The following is a 20,915-nucleotide window of genomic DNA, read 5'->3' as shown; positions in this document are numbered from 1 at the left end:
TTTACATAAGGGTGTCTGCACAATTTCACATTACAGCAACAAAATCCTGCGGTTTTTGGCAAACCGAGTACCAGAAAATATACATTTAAAAAAAAAAAAAAAACGTTTCATTGTTAGGGGGGGCCACAGGGGGGTCAGAGGTCAGTGTTAGGGGGGCACTGGCCCCCCCTAGAACCGCCCCTGCCAGGCATCCACCAAATGCGTTCCATATTTTTTCTCCGTAAGTAAGAGAGTCTTGGCTTCCTTACAGACGAGGCATCCAAGACCACCCTCCTTTGAAAACAGCCAACCTTGTTTCTTGTAGCCCTCAAAAGGGTTTTGGAGGTCGATGCCTCGGTGAACGTGAGTTGTTTGGCTTTCTTGTCGGCAGCAGCAGAAAGCATGTTCGAATGTTTGAATGAATCAAAGTGGGTCGTCACCGTCGATGTTCTCTTATGCTCCAACACACAGTTGCACGGGGTGCAGAATAGTTTCCCCCCACTTTTGTGCAAGACATCGGGATACTGCTTTGCCCGGTCTTTAGCAGAAATGTTTGTCGGTAAATGAGATGGATTAGATTTTTTCATCTTGGTGTTTTCTCTCTCGTGTGAGTTCCACACGTTCACTCTAGGTGTTGTTTACCTTCTGTGATGCGTGAGCTGATGACTTTGCGTCATCATCATCATCATCACTTCACGTCAAGACTGTTAGGGAAATAATTGTCCTAGACTCCTAGATATGACGTACAGGACAAACCTTGACGTCTGTTTACCTCCTTTAAGGACACAGGCTGTTTCAGCCAATAATGTTATTGTTCCCATTCTGTGACCGGTCAATACTGGGTCACAGATGGTCTGTATTGTGGGTAAACTGGGACACTTCCTTCTCTGTTGTCTGAGGACTCCAGGGCATGACATATGCAAGGCCATAAGTGGCAGAAGCTGGTAACTTAGTGTGCCCAAACTATCTAAAGCTATCTTATCAAAACATGTTGATGACTCTCTGTGGAACCAGTTAAATGGGCTGGCAAGAGAGAGGCTCTCCAGAATTGACGTGGCAACTCTACCGTGAAGTCAGAACCTCTGGCTCTTGGACTTGTGATGTGAATCCTCCGGCCGTAACTCCAAATAAACCATCAGTGTTTGACATCAAAGCTACTGCTCCTACCGTGTCTCCTTCCTGAGTCGGTGACTCCCATGCAGTTGCTACACAGAAGTTTCCTCTACAAAGACGAGTTCACTTTTTTTTTTCTCAACTTTGTGTGGAAAAATGCGGGGATTATGCGGCCTTTTGATAAATATGCGGCCTTTTAAAAATCTGCGCCATTTTGCTGATTATGCGGTAAATTCTGCGATCGCAGAATCGCGTTTTTCTGGAGGGTCTAAAAAATGTACATGCACCAACTTTTTCTATCTCTGTATTGCAAATCCGTATAATGCAGTAATTTCTACTCTCAGACTTTGTATTGAATAACATGTAATTTGTTTTGGCCACATTAAGGGATAATTTATTAACTGCAAACCAGTTACATAGTATTTTTAATTCTGCCTTCACAATTTTAACAAGATTGCCAAGATTATGATGGGAGCAGAGAATTCAAAGTTCAGGTTCATTCTCAATATATTTGGGGAGAATTAAAATGAGCCGTCTTTATTTGTAGACAGCCAAGCCCCCTCCTGTGTTCACAGTGGCGTTTTTATATGTACAAAAGTGGTGGGGCACAAAAAACGTAGATGTCTATATATAAGCTTCTGCAGTGAGGTTCATGGCTGGTGATGCACTGGCACTGACTCTTCAGGCTTATAAATATTATATTTTGACCTAAATCAAAATATAATATTATTTTCAAAACCTTTTTTTGGTCTGATGCTTCGATTAATTTTAAACAGACAGTTCAACAAAAGGATACCCAAAACAATTTATTTTATCATTTAAATATTGAATTGTTCTCTCTTAGTAAGATCCCATTTTCAATAAAATTGCGGTCTTACCTTGACTTGAAGATGAAGTCCATTTGCCTATCCTTCTGGACAAAAATCTCTATTACTTTTTTGTAAAAGTCCTCCTTATCTTCTTGTAGTTTCAAAAGTCTATCATAAATCTAATCGATAGATTTATGATTAGAAAATGATAAAAGTAGGGTAGACATGTGGATATTATCCGGCTGAACAAAACGTGCATTTATCTAACAGGTACGTTTCCCACAGATCTTATTTTGAGCTATTTTCTAAAATCCCATGGAGAAATATCATTGCTTTTTTGTGGAGGGAAGCCATGCGCAGCTTACTTCCTGGTTTTAGGACGTGTCTCTCGTCTCCTCTTCACACACCACACTTGTTGCGGCACACGTACTTACAGCCAATCAGCTTTGAATTATGTGAGATGACGTATGGTGGGGATGGCAGCTCTATGCCCCTATGGTCATTATTTGTTTGCCATACACATTAAATAGGACAATACTCTGAGCATGCGCAGTGTAGTTTTTATAGTCACCGTTCACTTAGACAGTGAGAGGGAGGGGCATGATCGGGTTTTATCCCACATGGCTCTAAACAGCTCAATAGGCACACACTGTAGACACTAATTAGAAGAACACAGACTAAAACAGCAATGTACAGACGAATTAGATGATTAACCATGATCTTAAGGTGGGGCTGTGCCCCACCTGCCCCTAATGTCCAGTCACCACTGTGTGTTCGGTGAAGCATTATATGCTTACAAATCCAATGTAGGAGATAAACACGACTAAACAGCAATGATACCAAAGCTGTGGCTTGGGTTTTTGGGGTAATAGTCCAAATCCTCGTTGGGCTGACAGCCAATGAGTGACGTCTGAAGAAGATGAAAAATGTAAATTAAACATTGTTGAGAAAATGCTGCATCTCTTGCATTTATTGACATAGAGGAGCCTTATTGTTTACCTTTTTAATATCATTTTTTGTCATTTTCAATTGCTTGGTTTTCGTGAAATTAGCCTCTTTTCCTATTAAAGTGTAACAGATTGATGCATCTCCACAGATCATCTTAAAGGCTTCGGAATCCCCCCCATTGTAGTTAAAAAAAACTGTCAAAACTAGGGCCCCCAAACAGCATATTGCATAGGGCCCCCAAAAAGCTAGAAACGGCCCTGGCTAGCTGCCACGCTAACAGGTGCATTTTGGTTGTCAAAAGCTGTTTCTTTGTGAGAAAACCAAAACTAGCCAGGCTTGTAGACCCCGTCGGCGGCAGTGGCCTTTTTTTGGGCGGCATGGTAATCGTCTGCTAGCCTACGGTACTCGTAGTATGTGTGTATCTTGTCAATATATTTGAATGTCTGTTGATATAACGGTTCATTCTTCGGGCGCGCGTCCCACAGCCTCACAGGCATAGATTGCGCAATATTGTATTGCGCACCTTACCCCCTAATCCCACCAGGAGCGTCTGCGCTGCGTTGCGCTGTGGCTGAGGCGTTTTTAGCGATCGCGGCCACTCTAGTCAATGGGTGCTATTCCACCAGACCCGCTGCGCCGCCGCTCGAAGCGTCCCAGAAGCTCCTCGCCGCAAGGAATTTCTAAAATATAGGATGAATCCTATTTTTGACAAGGCGCAGTGCGTTGCAGGCAGGAAGTGGAACGTTCATCCAACAACTGCGAGGCTGCACACACGAAGCTCCGCTTCCGCAACGTTTTGAAACGCGCCTGGTGGGTTATGACGCAGGAGGAGGTCGCAGCGCGGCGCAGCCGCAGCGCAGACGCTTCCGGTGGGATCAGGGGGTTAGAGGTGAAGTGCAGGCATATTGTCATTCAAGAGAGAATACGATGCGTAGTTCTTTTGGAAAACATTGTTTTGTTTGCCTATTTACCTCGTTAACGTAAATAATACTCATTACATTGAAAAATGCATTATTTGTGATCAAAATAATGGTTGTTGGTAATGTATATTAGCGACCCCCACAGATGTTTGATTTCACTGGGTGCGTGGGAGCTCAGGCCCCTCCTTATGGGAGCTCAGCTCCCATTGGCTCCCACGTAACTCGAACCCTGGGTATAGACAATTCCTGTTAAAAACGTTCAGAGATAAGTTGTGTGTTTCCTGATCTGAAGCCACTTTAACTGCATTTATCCTAAATAAGTATTATGAGTATTGAAAACACAATATGTCAGCAGCTTTCATGTAGAGAGATCTTTTTTGTATTAACCAATACATTTTTCCAACAATGACAAGAGCATGATGTGAACAAATGCTATGCCGAAAATAAATCAAAGTTACATTTCATCAAGCCTCAACCCATACAGTCATCAGAACAAAGAGTTAACAATAAAATATGTTTCCAGCTAAATAAAGAACAGCACAAGCAAAAGTGCAAATGTGCAGATTTGAAATGTTAAAATGTTGCACCGCAGAACAGACAAATTACATTCTGAAATAAACCATAATTTTCACACATAGGTTTGAACAAGTTGTTGGTTAAATGGTAGCATCTCCTCAGGCAAGCTCTACTTCTCAGTGCTCAGTGTCAGTAGCAGTTGTATCAACTCGACCCCAGTGTGCTGCGATGGAGGTGATTCCTCCATGGGTAGTGCCACTGATGAAGACCAGCTCGGCATCCTTGTGGCTGGGATACATGTTGAAGGAAGTGCCTGAGGGCTGGCCTGCTTCAAGATGGCAGCCCTTGCTAGTTACGATCACCACTGACTGCACATGGCCTTCCCAGAAATCTGAATGATGGCTTCATCGTCAGACAACTCCATCTCCTGTAGCTGGCCGGACCTGTGACCCACAACGGAAGACCAGGTGAAGCCATAGCGGAACTGGATGCTGATGCTGATTAATGAAATGTAACAATGCTCAGTTTAAAGTCGTGCAATCAAAGTCGTACTCAGGTAAAAGTAGAAAAAAAGCATCGTCATCAAAACATACTTAAAGTAGCACATGTAAAAATATTCATTATGCAGTATGTTCCATTTCAGAATTATATACATTGATCGTTTTTAAGTTATTGATGCATCAATGTGATGATTACTTCAATATGGCACTTGTTAAAAGTGTGACTTTTGACCAGTGTTACATTATTCTTAATTTAATAATATTAAAAATAATGATCTATAACATTTACCCTCGTATGTTGGACGACTCCCACACTCGTACAGCTGTGATTCTTCCCTCCCCAATTATACTGAACGGAGAGCCACTCCCTGACCCCGCAGGAGGGGAGTAGGAATAGCTCTGAGTCTCAGCTGCGACAAGGAGACAGACAAACATATTATGAACATGAATTATCCTTATAAATTTGATTCATGAAGGATAATGTACTCATGGAAACTTACGGTCAGCTATAGCAGAGGCTGCAATAACAGCGAAGATAGCAAGAAAAAGCATTCTGAAAAGAAAGAGAAGAGTTATTTACCCTGCATCTCGTTGTTAATAATTATTATTGACTATAGACGGAGTCTCACCTGTCTGATTTGTTGTTTCTTCTATTATCAAAAGATACCTGTAGCCGATAATACAGAAATATAAATACATCTGTTCAGTCATTCTTGTTTACTTACATAATACATTTGGTTAGTGATGAGTGGAATTCAAAAAATGATACTTGCCGTTCAAGTGTGCATTACAGCAAATGAAGCCTCAGCATGTGTGCAGCTACACTCTCCTAATATCTATATTTGGAGTGGATACGATCATTTATAGTGCAACTCCATTCAGAAACAAATCATGAACAGTTTATTGGTCCTTGCCGAGTTATGACGTATCAGACAGGGAGGGAGGTGCGTGGGTATTTTTGTTGGCGGTTCGTCGGGTAATTCCTTCCAGTCAACATCTTCATAATCTAGGTGTAAATATGATATGTGCCAAGTATGCTCTTGTTTTGTTTTGGATCATGAATAAAAAAGCATCGACAATGTTAAAGGTGGCTCTTTCAATGGATGTTACATGCACAATAACATATGGCATAACAATATTATGTTATGGTTATATATAGGGCATAACAATAGATATATTCTATATGAAAACCCTAAAATAAATGATTTTAAATTGCATACACTTTTGGCTTGTGGACTATTTACGTCCTCCTTTTTCCCAACCTTATAAACTAAGATGTGAAACTAACAATATGTCACGCCGCATGGCACTTTCCAAAAGGACTGTGTTGTTGATCTCCCGGGCCGGGAGCCCCCGTGTTTACAGAAGGGCTCTTTGGATCGATCTCCTTGGTTACGGGTGAGGAGCATAGACTGTATATATAAAGGTGAGGAGTAGTCGCAGCGTGGCTGCTTCTTGCTCATCCCCAGAGGAAATAACACTGTCCCACACACCGCGGTGAATTTAGTTTTAGGTTGGATATTCGACGGACATTCGCGGACCCGCCAGCAGCGTCAGTTTCCCCTGCTGCTGGCTGTATGACGACGGGGAGATCTTCTCCGCGAAACGAGGCTTTCACTTAGGGACCATCAACAAATGACTTTTCAATTACACAAGAACATTTTTCTTTTTAATAAATCGACAGCTTCCCGATCGAGTGAATGTGAAGCAAATCCACGCTAGAGCATGCATTTGTTGAACAAACCTCTCTTTATTGCATTTTAATACTTTAAATATTTTTATATTAATAAGTTGATGGAAAAATGTGCTTATTTCTTCAATACCTTCCAGGTCATGTGACCTAATCACTCAAAATCAGTGCTGGGTCAAAGAACTGCACTGGCTGCATAGGACACACCTCTTTTTATTGAATTTTAATACTTTAAATATGTTATATTAATAATCTGATGGAAAAATATGCTTATTTCTTCAATACCTTCCAGGTCATGTGACCTAATCACTCAAAAATCAGTGCTGGGCCAAATAACTACACTGGCTGTATAGGACACACCTCTTTTTATTGCATATTAACACTCTAAATATTTTTATATTAATATTTAGATGGAACAATGAGCTTATTTCTTCAATACCTTCCAGGTCATGTGACCGATTCACTCAAAATCCTTGCTGGGTCAAAGAACTACACTGGCTGCATAGGACACACCTCTTTTTATTGCATTTGAATACTTTAAATATTTTATATTAATAATTTGATGGAAAAATGTGCTTATTTCTTCAATACCTTCCAGGTCATGTGACCTAATCACTCAAAATCAGTGCTGGGTCAAAGAACTACACTGGCTGAATAGGACACACCTCTTTTTATTGCATATTAACACTCTAAATATTTTTATATTAATAATTTGATGGAAACATTTGCTTATTTCTTCAATACCTTCCAGGTCATGTGACCTAATCACTCAAAATCAGTGCTGGGTCAAAGAACTACACTGGCTGCATAGGACACACCTCTTTTTATTGCATTTTAATACAAAATATTTTTATATTAATATTTTTGATTGAAACATTTGCTTATTTCTTCAATACCTTCCAGGTCATGTGACCGATTCGCTCAAAATCAATGTTGGGTCAAAGAACTACACTGGCTGAATAGGACACACCTCTATTTATTGTATTTTAACACTCTAAATATTTTATATTAATATTTTGATGGAAAAATTAGCTTATTTCTTCAATACCTTCCAGGTCATGTGACCGATTCACTCAAAATCAATGTTGGGTCAAAGAACTACACTGGCTGCATAGGACACACCTCTTTTTATTGTATTTTAATACTCCAAATATTTTTATATTAATAATTGTATGTGAAAATTTGCTTATTTCTTCAATAACTAATCACTCAAAATCACTTTATGAATTGAATACAAGTCTGTACACAATAGAAACAGCTCTTTATATCGGATAATATTACATCCTCTATTTAATGTGAATATTTCTATAAAAAAATTCAGGTTTTTTTCTAGAGCTTCCCTGTCATGTGACCCAGTGATTAATGATCAGAAAGTAATACAAACAAGGCTACAGAGGTCACATGTTTTACTAATCGTCATCATTGAGCACATTTCAAGTATTACTTGCACAAAGGACAATTCCAATATCCTGTCTCTGCCTTTTTAAAGTCTCTGCTGTCCATTGCCAGGTACTGGCACATTATAGAAGACATCCACCCTTGACTAGAATGCCTCCCAAAACGTTTGAGTATTGATATAGACCGGTCCTATTATTGGAATTTTGAGATATGTTTTGTCAATTAAACTTTCTGTGTTCAAGTGAATACTACATTAGTGTTAAATAACTGTTAATTTAAGTTCAGCAATGTTGTGTCATAATCCAATTGTTGTCAGTTGTGAAAAATACAATAAACAACAACATGATATCGGCAATATACTGTATATTGTCCATTGGCCAACCTGCCTGCTAAATATTATGGGGATCAGCATCGGCCTTTAAAAAACCTTTATCGGTCAACAACTACTTTTGACAGCTTTTTTAATCCGCCCTTGCATTAAACTGTCTTTCACATTAAAAACTCTGCTTGTTAACTGGATGAAAACAGAATCTCTTCAGCTCACCTTCACAACAACGACACCACAGCTACATCCATCCTTTTGAAGTGGGTGGCCCATAACGCCTCCCATCCACCCAGTCTGTTATGCTGTGGCGTGTCCTCCTCATCCTGAAGTACTCCCTGAGAAAGGATAATGTTAACACACTTTACATTTCTAATTATGTGGCTCCTAAAGATAATGTAACAGAAATTCATACTGTTTGTATTCACCATATGACCATTTATTTATATAAGGGGCAGCCACAGGTCAGCTATATATATCACTGTCTGAGCATAGACTGTATCAGACTGTTTAAAATGCTTTCAATGCTGTTTGTGAGTATGAATGTAACTAAATGTGACACATTTTTTACGTTTAAATATAGTTTTTACTTGAATTTTCAAATATCTATTGAATTTTGATTTACTGTATTCTTTTGGCAGCATGTTCGGAGTCATCAAGCTCTTTGATGCTTTGAGCTGGATCCACCAGGAATACGGTGCTGGTTTTGGCATGAATGTACTGTGAGAGAACAAAAAAAGTAAAAGCATTTTTCATCAAAAAAGATTTTTGGTTTCACTATGTAAGTCTTGTGCTTTAACAGAAATAATACAATGACAAAATAATTACAAACCAGCCACTTCTAGTGGTTGTTGTTGACAAGTACAAAGGACAGGACAGCTTCATAGTTGTCAAAGTTGACCTATAATGGCATCAAATAAAGGATTAAAACAAACTTGAAGGCTAAGGTAAAAATAACAACAACATTAGTGTTCTTGTGCCATTCATTTGTTGTGCTTAAAACAAGTGTTGGTATGGGAATTCTATAGTAAGTAGATTTATCAGGTGATTTAACTAATGAGTATAGTTTCAGAGAGGATAAAGTAAATAATCTCAGCTAATTTCCTATTTAAGACCTCAGCCAATGCTTCACTCCATGTAGGCCTACCTAATGTGTGAGTGTGAGCCCACAAATCAAATCCACACCTTCTTCCCCCTAAAGCATCACCATGCACAAACACAACACACCACACACATAAACATAAACAGACCACACACATTACCTTCGGTAAACTGTGAGATGTTAGCTGAGATCTGTCCCCGAACAAAATGACCCAAACTTCTCCTTTCGAAAGGATTGGAAAGTAGCTCTTGAACGGAATTGGGTGGGGACCGAGGTCCGGCGACTCCACCTGCACACGAAGCCATTCTCATCCAACTCATCCAACACCTTGGTCACTCACGAGTCTAAAAAACAACTCACGTCAACGCACGTAAGCAACGTGGGCGCCGACGTGAGCGCCCTCGTGACCAAAATATTTGACGGCGCTGATTGGCTGAAATTATGTTTCGGCGGCACAGTTTACTATTGAGACTTTTGCAACGTGCTGGTTGCTGCTGTTTGGCTCGGGGGCTCCTTGCACGGCACCTGGTAATGATAAACTAATGCCACGGGCAAGGCCAGGCAGGAAACATGTGACTTATCAGTAACTAGACATCGTAACACAATTTTAAAAGAGATTTTATTGTAGATTATACATTTTACTGATACCAATTGTATGATATTTACCTTGTTCATTAAAAATAAAAATATAAAATATATATTTTAAATATTTTTTTTTAATATTTTTTTTTGTATGTGGGAAGAGGTGGGGCGGCGCCCCTAGCGCCCCTATGGGCCGGCCGCTAGGGCTGAACGATATACCGTGTCATGGCGATAACCGTGGTATGCGCATGCGCGGTATTCACACCGCAGGGACGTGCGGTTTTATTCTTTTTTTTTTTTTTAAATGCTAACGCACTTTAGCACAGAATTCAAAATAAAGATACCCTTATTACTTATCTAAACTGCACATACAATATATACGATTAAAGCTGAGACTCCACAGATTATTTAAGTATAGTATCTAAGCGATCCGATCTCGCAACAGGGGAAGCAAACACAGACATCACAACACGTACCTTTTACGGAGCTTTTACGGGAGATCGTCTCACCGTAGCTGTCAATCTGATCAAAAGACGTGTTCAATGGCATTAAAACGAGAAAGAAAAAACGCGGCTGAATAGGTTGATCCATAGGTTGATAATGTATCTGTGGCTTTGAAGCAATTGTTTATAATCCATAATTCCATTTTTATGTAAAAATCGGATCACAAAAGTTAGCTGCTAATGGTAGCCACCTTGGTGGTATGCAGCTTCCGGTTTTGGCTACGCGTCGTCACTCTCACTCCTTATTTATTCATGTGTTGGTGTGTGTAGAACTTCCCCTGATATTTTACCTTTTTAGACAGATTTAGCCCAAAAAAAACCCTCTTTTGGGGCCATTTGGGTGGATTTTCCATATCTCTGGCCCACCTTGCTGGATTTTGACAAGTGACATCTCTTTCTGACCGTCAGAGCCAATGGAATCGAGGGGAAATCACACAGTCCTTATTTGGTAATGTGTGTGTGAGAGACTTCCGCATATCCTAGACCGGAAGCAGCAGCCACTATGGTGGCTACCATTATCAGCTAACTTTTGCTCTGCGATATTTACATAAAAATGGAATTATGGATTATAAATTAAATCATTTTTTTATACAGAGACGTTAAAAACCTATGGATTAACCGATTCAGCCGCGTTTTTTCTTTCTCGTTTTAATGCCATTGAACATGTCTTTTGATCAGATTGACAGCTACGGTGAGACATCTCCCCTCGAAGCTACGTAAAGGTACGTGTTGCGATGTCTGTGTTTGCTCCCCCTGTCCGAGTTCAGATCACTCAGTGATGATACTATATACCTAAATAATCTGTGGAACCTCAGTTTTAATCGGATATCTTGTAAGTGCAGCTACGATAAGTAATAATAAGGGTACTTTTATCTTGAGTTCTGTGCCAAAGTGAGTTAGCATTTTTCGCTCAGGGGTCATTTAGATGCTTCTTATGAGACTTGTGTTTTGTTTTGGTATAAAATGGTTTGTATCGTCAGTTAGCTGAGATTATTTCCGTTAATCTGGTATAACACATTAATAGGTTCTTAAATATTACGATCCCCTGAGACACTGTCGTGAAAAAAAAAGTAGAGTACCCGCCGGGACTTTGGGGTTAACAGGTTAAAAAAAACGCAATAGGCCTATATACCGCAGGGGGGGGGGGGGAAACCGCGATGTCAGTTTTTTTCAATACCGTGCAGCCCTACCACTGCTCCTGCTTGTTGCCAGAGGTCTAAAGCTTTCTTTGTCTTGCCTTTTTTGAAGCGCACCATTTTTAGATCAAACAATGTGATCTGGTTTCTAAAATGTCTTCTTCTTCTTCTTCTTCTTCTTCTTCTTCTTCTTCTTCTTCTTCTTCTTCTTCTTCTTCTTCTTCTTCTTCTTCTTCTTCTTCTCTTCTTCTTCTTCTTCTTCTTCTTCTTCTTCTTCTTCTTCTCTTCTTCTTCTTCTTCTCCTCTCGATTTTTGGCGTATTGCAAACAACTTTAAAGGTGCATACCGCCACCTGTACATGAGTGTGAATCACCATATCATTCCATGTTTTAACTCATGGACGTATCTATGATCCAATAAAAAAAAAAACATAAAATAAATAAAACAAAATAAAAAACCTATGATCTTTCCTGACCTAATGTTAAATTATTTTTCCTACCCCAGTTTCACTCAGGAAGGTAGACAGTGCCTTTCTGGTAGCTCCCTCTCCTTTTGTTCCCAAAAAACCAACCACACTCCATTCCCTCTCTGCCTCTAAAACGTTATCCTTTTGTTTTTCTCTTTCCGCTTTATAGATGTCACAATGTAATAAGATATGTTCTACATGTTCTTTAACTCCACAGCCCCCACACTTGTCGCTGTCACTTTTCCCCATGATATACATAGTACCATTCAAAGCTGTGTGATTTAGTCTGAGTCTAGCTATCATGATTTCCTCCCTTCTGTTTCTTTCTTTATACATATTAATTGTAATTGTCTTTTGAACTTTATGATACTCTTTGCCTTTCTGGTCTTCCTCCCACCTTTTCTGCCAGATCTCCATCCCTTTCTTCTTAATGACTGCTTTTCCTTCTCCAAGTTGAACTGGTAATGTTATTTCCTTTTGTAGTGCACTTTTTGCTAATTTATCAGCACGCTCGTTCCCTTTCACCCCCAGGCACCCAACAGAACTGCAGATCTATACCGCCTCTGTGCAGTCTTAACAGGCTATGATTAAGTTCTATGAGAATGTCTTCTCTGGCAGTTGTTGTTGTTGACTGTATGCTTTTTAATATGGACAATGAATCTGTGCATATCACCACCTTATCAGGTCTGACCTCTTCAACCCACTGTAATTCTATTATTACAGCCAGCATTTCTGCTATACTGATAATTGATCAGACGCTCTTTTTGAGATCGATATTTTAACGTCTGGGATGTATATATACCAACTCCAACACACTCTTCTTTGTTCTTAGATGCATCTGTGTACATTTGTAGGTAATTGTAGTACTTTTCGTTCAGATACATACTTGTTTTAATTCCCACTTCATTTATTTGCCACTCTTTTTTCCTTTCTACAATACTCTATCTATTTTAGCTTCTGGGAAAAGCCATGGAGGAACACTACTAAATGGGGTTGCTTTGGCAAACGTGATGGTCTCCACTCCATATGCCCTCGTTCTTTCCTTACTTGTCCAGCCAAACACACATCCCTGGGCTTCTATGTCACATGACAGAGAAGCTGTTAAAACAAAATTGAGTGTGACATTCGGTCACATGACAGAGAAGCTATTGAAAAAATAAACAGAATTTTCCATGGAAAAATTTATTAATATTAACCCTTGTATAATGTTTCATTGTTTATCTAAAGAACAATGATATGATACATTATTTGTTCAACCTCACACTCAATGGCGTTGGCTAATTTTCTGTGAAGAACATATATCAGAACACATTTTCAATGACCACCCACTGTACACCCCCCCCTACACATTTATATTACAAACAGGATGTTCGGGGCTAACACAAGTGTGGAAATTGTATGTGTGTGTGTGTGTGTGTGTGTGTCTTATCACAACTGATCAAGATGGCCAAATTATTCTCTGCTCAGAGGGCCTTGCAAATGATTTTGGAAGAGAGAGAACCATGTGATGATGATGTAGAGGAAGGTGTATCAGAATGTGAGGGTCACATTTCTGAGAATTCTGAGTCTGACAGTGACTTTGATGAACAGGATTAGATTGAGCATCAGCTAGTTACCAAAAAAAAGACGAGCCACAGGACCAGCCGGTCAGCGGGCAAAACAACAAGTAGCACTTTAATTCATTAATCAAGGTTCAAGGTTTTTATTTGCCATACGAACATAGCTACAGTGTAGTTATGACAATGAACATCTTAGGTCACTGGCTCCTCCATTGAAGCAATATGCTCATTTTCGCATACAAATATTAATACTAAAATGCAATAAAAAGAGGTGTGTCCTATGCAGCCAGTGTAGTTCTTTGACCCAACATTGATTTTGAGTGAATCGGTCACATGACCTGGAAGGTATTGAAGAAATAGGCTCATTTTCCCATCAAAAATATTAATATAAAAATATTTAGACTGTTCAAATGCAATAAAAAGAGGTGTGTCCTATTCAGCCAGTGTAGTTCTTTGACCCAACATTGATTTTGAGCGAATCGGTCACATGACCTGGAAGGTATTGAAGAAATAAGCAAATGTTTCCATCAAAATATTAATATAAAAATATTTAAAGTATTAAAATGCAATAAAAAGAGGTGTGTCCTATGCAGCCAGTGTAGTTCTTTGACCCAACATTGATTTTTGAGTGAATAGGTCACATGACCTGGAAGGAATTGAAGAAATAAGCTAATTTTTCCATCAAAATATTAATATAAAAATATTTAGAGTGTTAAAATACAATAAAAAGAGGTGTGTCCTATGCAGCCAGTATAGTTCTTTGACCCAGCACTGATTTTGAGTGAATCGGTCACATAACCTGTAAGGTATTGAAGAAATAAGCACATTTTTCCATCAAAAATATTAATATAAAATATTTAAAGTATTAAAATGCAATAAAAAGAGGTGTGTCCTATTCAGCCAGTGTAGTTCTTTGACCCAACATTGATTTTGAGTAAATCGGTCACATGACCTGGAAGGTATTGAAGAAATAAGCTCATTTTTCCATCAAATTATTAATATAAAAATATTTAAAGTATTAAAATGCAATAAAAAGAGGTGTGTCCTATACAGCCAGTGTAGTCCTTTGACACAGCACTGATTTTGAGTGATTATGTCACATGACCAGGAAGGTATTCAAGAAATAGGCTCATTTTTCCATCAAAATATTAATATAAAAATATTTATACTGTTAATATGCAATAAAAAGAGGTGTGCCCTATTCAGCCAGTGTAGTTCTTTGACCCAGCACTGATTTTGAGTGAATCGGTCACATGACCTGGAAGGTATTGAAGAAATAAGCTAATTTTTCCATCAAAAATATTAATATAAAAATATTTAAAGTATTAAAATGCAATAAAAAAGAGGTGTGTCCTATGCAGCCAGTGTAGTTCTTTGACCCAACATTGATTTTGAGTAAATCGGTCACATGACCTGGAAGGTATTGAAGAAATAAGCTCATTTTTCCATCAAATTATTAATATAAAAATATTTAAAGTATTAAAATGCAATAAAAAGAGGTGTGTCCTATACAGCCAGTGTAGTCCTTTGACACAGCACTGATTTTGAGTGATTATGTCACATGACCTGGAAGGTATTCAAGAAATAGGCTCATTTTTCCATCAAAATATTAATATAAAAATATTTATACTGTTAATATGCAATAAAAAGAGGTGTGTCCTATTCAGCCAGTGTAGTTATTTGACCCAGCACTGATTTTGAGTGATTAGGTCACATGACCTGGAAGGTATTGAAGAAATAAGCAAATGTTTCCATCAAAATATTAATATAAAATATTTAGAGTGTTAAAATACAATAAAAAGAGGTGTGTCCTATTCAGCCAGTGTAGTTCTTTGACCCAGCACTGATTTTGAGTGAATCGGTCACATGACCTGGAAGGTATTGAAGAAATAAGCTCATTTTTCCATCAAAATATTAATATAAAAATATTTAGAGAATTAAAATGCAATAAGAAGAGGTGTGTCCTATGCAGCCAGTGTAGTTCTTTGACCCAGCACTGATTTTGAGTGATTAGGTCACATGACCTGGAAGGTATTGAAGAAATAAGCTAATTTTTCCATCAAAATATTAATATAAACATATTTAAAGTATTAAAATGCAATAAAAAGAGGTGTGTCCTATGCAGCCAGTGTAGTTCTTTGACCCAACATTGATTTTGAGTGAATAGGTCACATGACCTGGAAGGTATTGAAGAAATAAGCTAATTTTTCCATCAAAATATTAATATAAACATATTTATAGTGTTAAAATGCAATAAAAAGAGGTGTGTTCAATAAATGTATGCTCTAGTCTAGAGTGAATTTGCTTCACATTCACACGATCGAGAAGCCGTCGATTTATTAAAAAGAACATTTTTCTTGTCTAATTGTAAATGTCATTTGTTGATGGTCCCTAAGTGAAAGCCTCGTTTCGCGGAGAAGATCTCCCCGTTAAACTGACGCTGCTGGCGGGTCCGGGAAACTGACGCTGCTGGAGGGTCCGCGAATGTCCGTCGAATATCCAACCTAAAACTAAATTCACCGCGGTGTCCCACACTCCCCGCCCCCTCTGTAAACTCCAGTGTAGGAGCCAGCAGGTGGGCGCGTGCACGTGAGTGGAATAAGTGCTGTCAAAACACTGTGCGGGTTCAAGAGAGAGTGATGTGTGTGTGTGAGAAACGCATTCAGTGAAAACGATTGCATTTATCCCAGAGTAAGGCTGCAGCCACACGAGGACAAAAACGGCCGTTTGCGTTTCTGTTTAGTGTCATATAGACCATTCGGCCACACGAGGACGACCGCATACGGCACTAAACGACTGCGGAAACGATAACGGGTCCCAAGGTGGATAGAACGGCATACGCAACGCTCTGGGGGGTCAAACAGCTCCGTGTGTACGCCCTATGTGCGTACACACGGAGTGTGTGCTTGAATTGGAATGAAAAAGGTGCCAGTACTCTAAAATCAGCAACTTTTTCAAGTCAATTTTATATATACAGCCCACAAACAAGAATTTGGCTACTATAATGCTGGTGGGTTTGTCTCTTTACTACTGTATATTTTAGAAAGGTTCACTGTACTTAACATTTTTTATGATAGGCAGCGGATATGGCTAAAGCTCAGTAAGGTCAATATTAACTGAAAATATAGCAATCAAAGTCTAGATCTTCTGCTGAAGACACATGAAGCAGAGACCTTTCAGGTGAGAGCCCCTCTGGTGGTGTTCAACATTAATTACAAGGAAACAAAGCTCTGGTCAGAAGCATTTTTTATAAAAAGCTTTAACAAAATTAAGTATTTCTGTACATTTTGAATGCAATCTAACTTTCCAACTCAGAAAACGAAAAACGAAAAAGTGCCAAAAGTCTTCTCACATGGCTGAGCTGCTTTGCAATATACTTCACCACTGAAGAATACAAATATGTATAAAGTAAACTATGATGCAATCTAACTTTCCAACTCAGAAAAATGATAAAGAGCATGAACAAAGAACATGTAAAAACAAATACAAAATTTGCACAATCTAAAATGAGAAACTGTAACTGCAAGTAACAAAGTCTGAGCCATGGTAAAGAGTTACATTGAACACCAAGCTGATCAGATAACTCCCTGGTTGGTCTGAAGTCCTTCTATCTCCAGGATCTGTACAAATCGGCACATTATGCCAAAAGTCTTCTCACTGGGTGAGCTGCTTTGCAATATACTTCACATTGTTAGAAAAGGCTCCAGAAGGCCTTGGGGACATCAGTATCAGGGGCTGGAGCTGGACAGGCTCTTTCATCAGCACTTCTCCTTCCCTTTGCCAGCCAGGACCTCACATACTGTTCCGGATTGAACTGTCCTAGTGATGGTCCATTACATTTAATGAAAACCAGGCTGGACAGTCGGCTGACAGAGAGAGCATTCCTTTTTGCAGTAAGGATATCGTTCATGCAGCTGAATGCCCGCTCACACTCACTAGTGGAGACAGCGATGGTTCGGACTGCTTTCAGTAGAGGCTCCATGGCAGCAGGTGTACGGGATGCCCTGGTTTCCTTGTATTCGCGAAAGCCCTGAACAGTCTCTCTTCTGTCCACTTTCAGCACTTCACACAAACGTAGCACCTCTACGTCCCCATACTGTACGTCTAACTCCTCTTCAGGCCAACTTCCAGGATGGATAACTTTCATGTCCTGGATTAGCTGATTGTCCCGGGCCTCCCGGCCATGTAATGGGATTTCTCTTGTGCTGACATGAGAGGAGGTTGTGGAAGTCATTCTGTGTCTCAGATTCTCTACCATACTGCGGAAAAACTGACCTGCATGAATCTGTACAAGCCTGCCATTCTCACGCAGGGCAACACCCTTGAAGGACTTCTCAGCTAGAGCTGTATGAACTGTAGTCATGTGTGGGCCAGGCATGGTGACCATGGGTTCAAAAACTCGTATTTCTCGAGTTAAGAGCCTATCTGCTGTAGGCAGTGTCATCTCTCTTTTTTGGAGTTGCCGAGAGAGGTCGCTGAGCTCTGTGAGCGCATCGTACATCAGTCCCAGATTGCTGACAAACGTTGCAGATGTGAGCACATCATCCAGGCCCTTGTACTTTGCTCTGTCTCTGGAATCCCTGCTCGTGTCGTTTGCAGCATTTGTGAAGTGATCATGAAGCACTCGGTAGTTTTCCCAGACTGCTCTGACGCTCCTTTCACTTGAAGCCACCCAGCGGATGGACAAAACACGCCCTATCACCAGGAGACGCTGTCCGACTGCTTGCGCACACTGCGCTAACTGCCTCTGATTTTTGGGGGAGGCTTGGAACAAGGAATAGAGTTTGTCAAAAAAGATCTGGAAATGATTGAGCCCTGAGACCTCCTTGACCACATCCCCAATTGCCAGCTCTAGACGATGATTGGAGCAGTGCCACACAAACAGGCTTGGGAATTTACTACACAACTGGGTAGCAACGCCTGTTCTCTTCCCTAGCATGACTGAAGCCCCATCACATGCAAAAGAAACGAAACACTGACCTAAAAAGTCCTCGTTAAAAATCTCTTCCAAGACACTCCATTAACGCCTTTGTGATGTCATCAGCCGTTGTTCCATCCAACTCGATCAGCTCCCAAAAAAACGTTTCGGGCTCAGCATCAGCTAATGCTGAGCGTAGACACACAACAAGCACCGTTTTACCACTAATAGTGGTAGATTCATCGACCAAAACACAGAGTTTTCTTTGGTTTTCTGTAATGTCTTTTGCCATTTTTTTCTTCAGCTCATGAGCTATGTGGTCGATGATTTCGCCACAGGTTTTATTGGAGTGCAAAACCCTGCCCACGTTCAGCCCATTCAGTTTCTGTACATTCAAATCAATTGGCATGTCTGTGAATGGCCGGCTATGTTTGCCAATTTTATATGCCGTTCGAAAAACTCTGATAGTGGTGTCTAATTCAGATTTATGCATAGACTGCACTTGATGTTGAATAGTTTCACGTGAAGCAGATGTAAGCATGTCAGCAGCTTTTACATGGGCTTGTGATTCTTTATGTTCTTTGATTTGTTTTCTCAGGCTAGCTTGTTGTTTGCCCTTGTCAACACCGAAATGAGACACTGCACACTCACCCCATTCAGTTGACAGTTTCAGTCCTTGTCCAGTGTGTATTCCCAAAGATTTGACATCTCTGCATATCCGACATCCTAGCTTCTTATCTTTAAGAAGGAGCCATGCATTGGTCTTGCAAAAATATTGCACCTGGTCCGTTGTCCAGCAGTCAGGTGCATCGCTTTGCCCGGTGTTGGTGGTGGCAGTTGCGCCAGCAGCAGCTAACGTTAGAGGCTCTGGAGGAGGCGGCGGAGCTAGTGCTAATGCTAATGCACTAGAACTTGGAGCAGGAGGATCAACCAAAGAAAGCTCCCCATCAGACACAATTTCCAACACAGGCACAGCATTCTCTGTATTTGAAGTTTCTTCCGGCGACAACCGCTGTCTTTTTGCACTTTTATTAATCCACGCTAACATTTTAGAAATGCTAATTTGTGACGTGACTTGCTTTCCTTCTCTCGGGGGCGTGCCTGCTCTGTTCTATCACTCTACATAGCCACCCACTGGGTGGGAGTTGCACTGCATAAACACAACACACGTGCATCTAGGTATGTAAATTGTAAAGCATTAAAACATGGTTTTACTAACAGTTTTCAGTATGTTGTTACTTCGGCATTATTATTATTATTATTATTTTGAAACGTGTATTACTATTAAATCACGGTCAAATAGGTTAATTTTGACATAGTCGTTTCCACCACAGTATTTACATGGAGAAGATAAGCCCCGCCCCCTCTCCAGCACGTTCTGTTTGAATGACAGGAGTAAACAGCTGACAGCCGCTGTGAAACTCCAGCGGTTAGAGCGATGAGAATGTCCGTTCGGCACCTCATGACGCATCTACTGAGTACCGGGCGGCTGTATATATATATATGGATGTATAATAAGAACGGCGGGAGAGTGTTGAGTACTGGCACGGTGCATGAGTACCGGAGTACCGCCAGCATGCCGGTACTGAGCAAGAAGTGCCGGTACTCCATGGGTCAGAACCAGAAGTGCCGGTACTGCGTACCGGTGAGTACCGGCCCAATTCCAGCACTGCCTATACGATCATTTTCTGATAATGATTGCGCAATAGCCCCGCCTCTCCCCACCTCTGCTGCTCACCTCCGCGTACCCCGCGCCATTGCTGATGTGTTTCGCCACCAACAACAACAACAATGGCGGATCGCAGAGTTGCTATCGTGCTCCGGACGCTACTGACCATGCTACAGTTCTTTGTGCAACATCTACAGCAGACTAACACATCCGGGGGGGATCTTACTCGCTGCTTTTGTGGATATGTACTGCAGCTTCAGCGATCATTTTCTGATAATGATTGTGCAATAGCCCCGCCTCTCCCCACCTCTGCTGCTCACCCCCGCGTCAAAGTAAACTGCACACTGAATTCAGATTATTTATCTTTCTCTCGATATGGACTGTTGGAGTTTTGAGGTTTTTACAACCCCACTCGGCTCCGCGTGTCGTTTTGACGAGTCCTGCTTAAAATCATAACAGGAAGGAAATCAGACAGAGAACACCCAGATACCAGTTTAAACAATCTGTTTTAATTATCAAAGGTAATAATGCAATGCAATATAATACATTACAATACAATATAATATAATATACTACAATTATATTGTAATGTGTAAGAAGTAGCCGGCCCACTTCTGCCCTGTTCGCGTGCTGCGGAGATCCTTCTGTCCTGACAGCCAGAGAAAAGAGGCCGAACGTCAGGAATCGACAGGAGATATACCAGAACAGAGAAGGAAGGGTTTAGGTCAGCTGGTCATCTTTTCAGGTCATCTCATTGGGAGACGCAAAATATGCTTTGACACAGT

General features: G+C 40.3%; 1 pseudogene; it reads right to left on the bottom strand.

Annotated features, from left to right (window-relative positions):
* Positions 1 to 4,125: 4,125 nt before the first annotated feature.
* On the bottom strand, positions 4,126 to 9,625 carry LOC117542664 (annotated as a pseudogene).
* Positions 9,626 to 20,915: the final 11,290 nt, after the last annotated feature.

Source organism: Gymnodraco acuticeps, unplaced genomic scaffold, assembly GCF_902827175.1.
Source record: "Gymnodraco acuticeps unplaced genomic scaffold, fGymAcu1.1, whole genome shotgun sequence".
Classification (NCBI taxonomy): Eukaryota; Metazoa; Chordata; class Actinopteri; order Perciformes; family Bathydraconidae; genus Gymnodraco; species Gymnodraco acuticeps.
The sequence above is the reverse complement of the archived record's forward strand: the minus strand, read 5'-3'. Positions and strand labels throughout refer to the sequence as shown.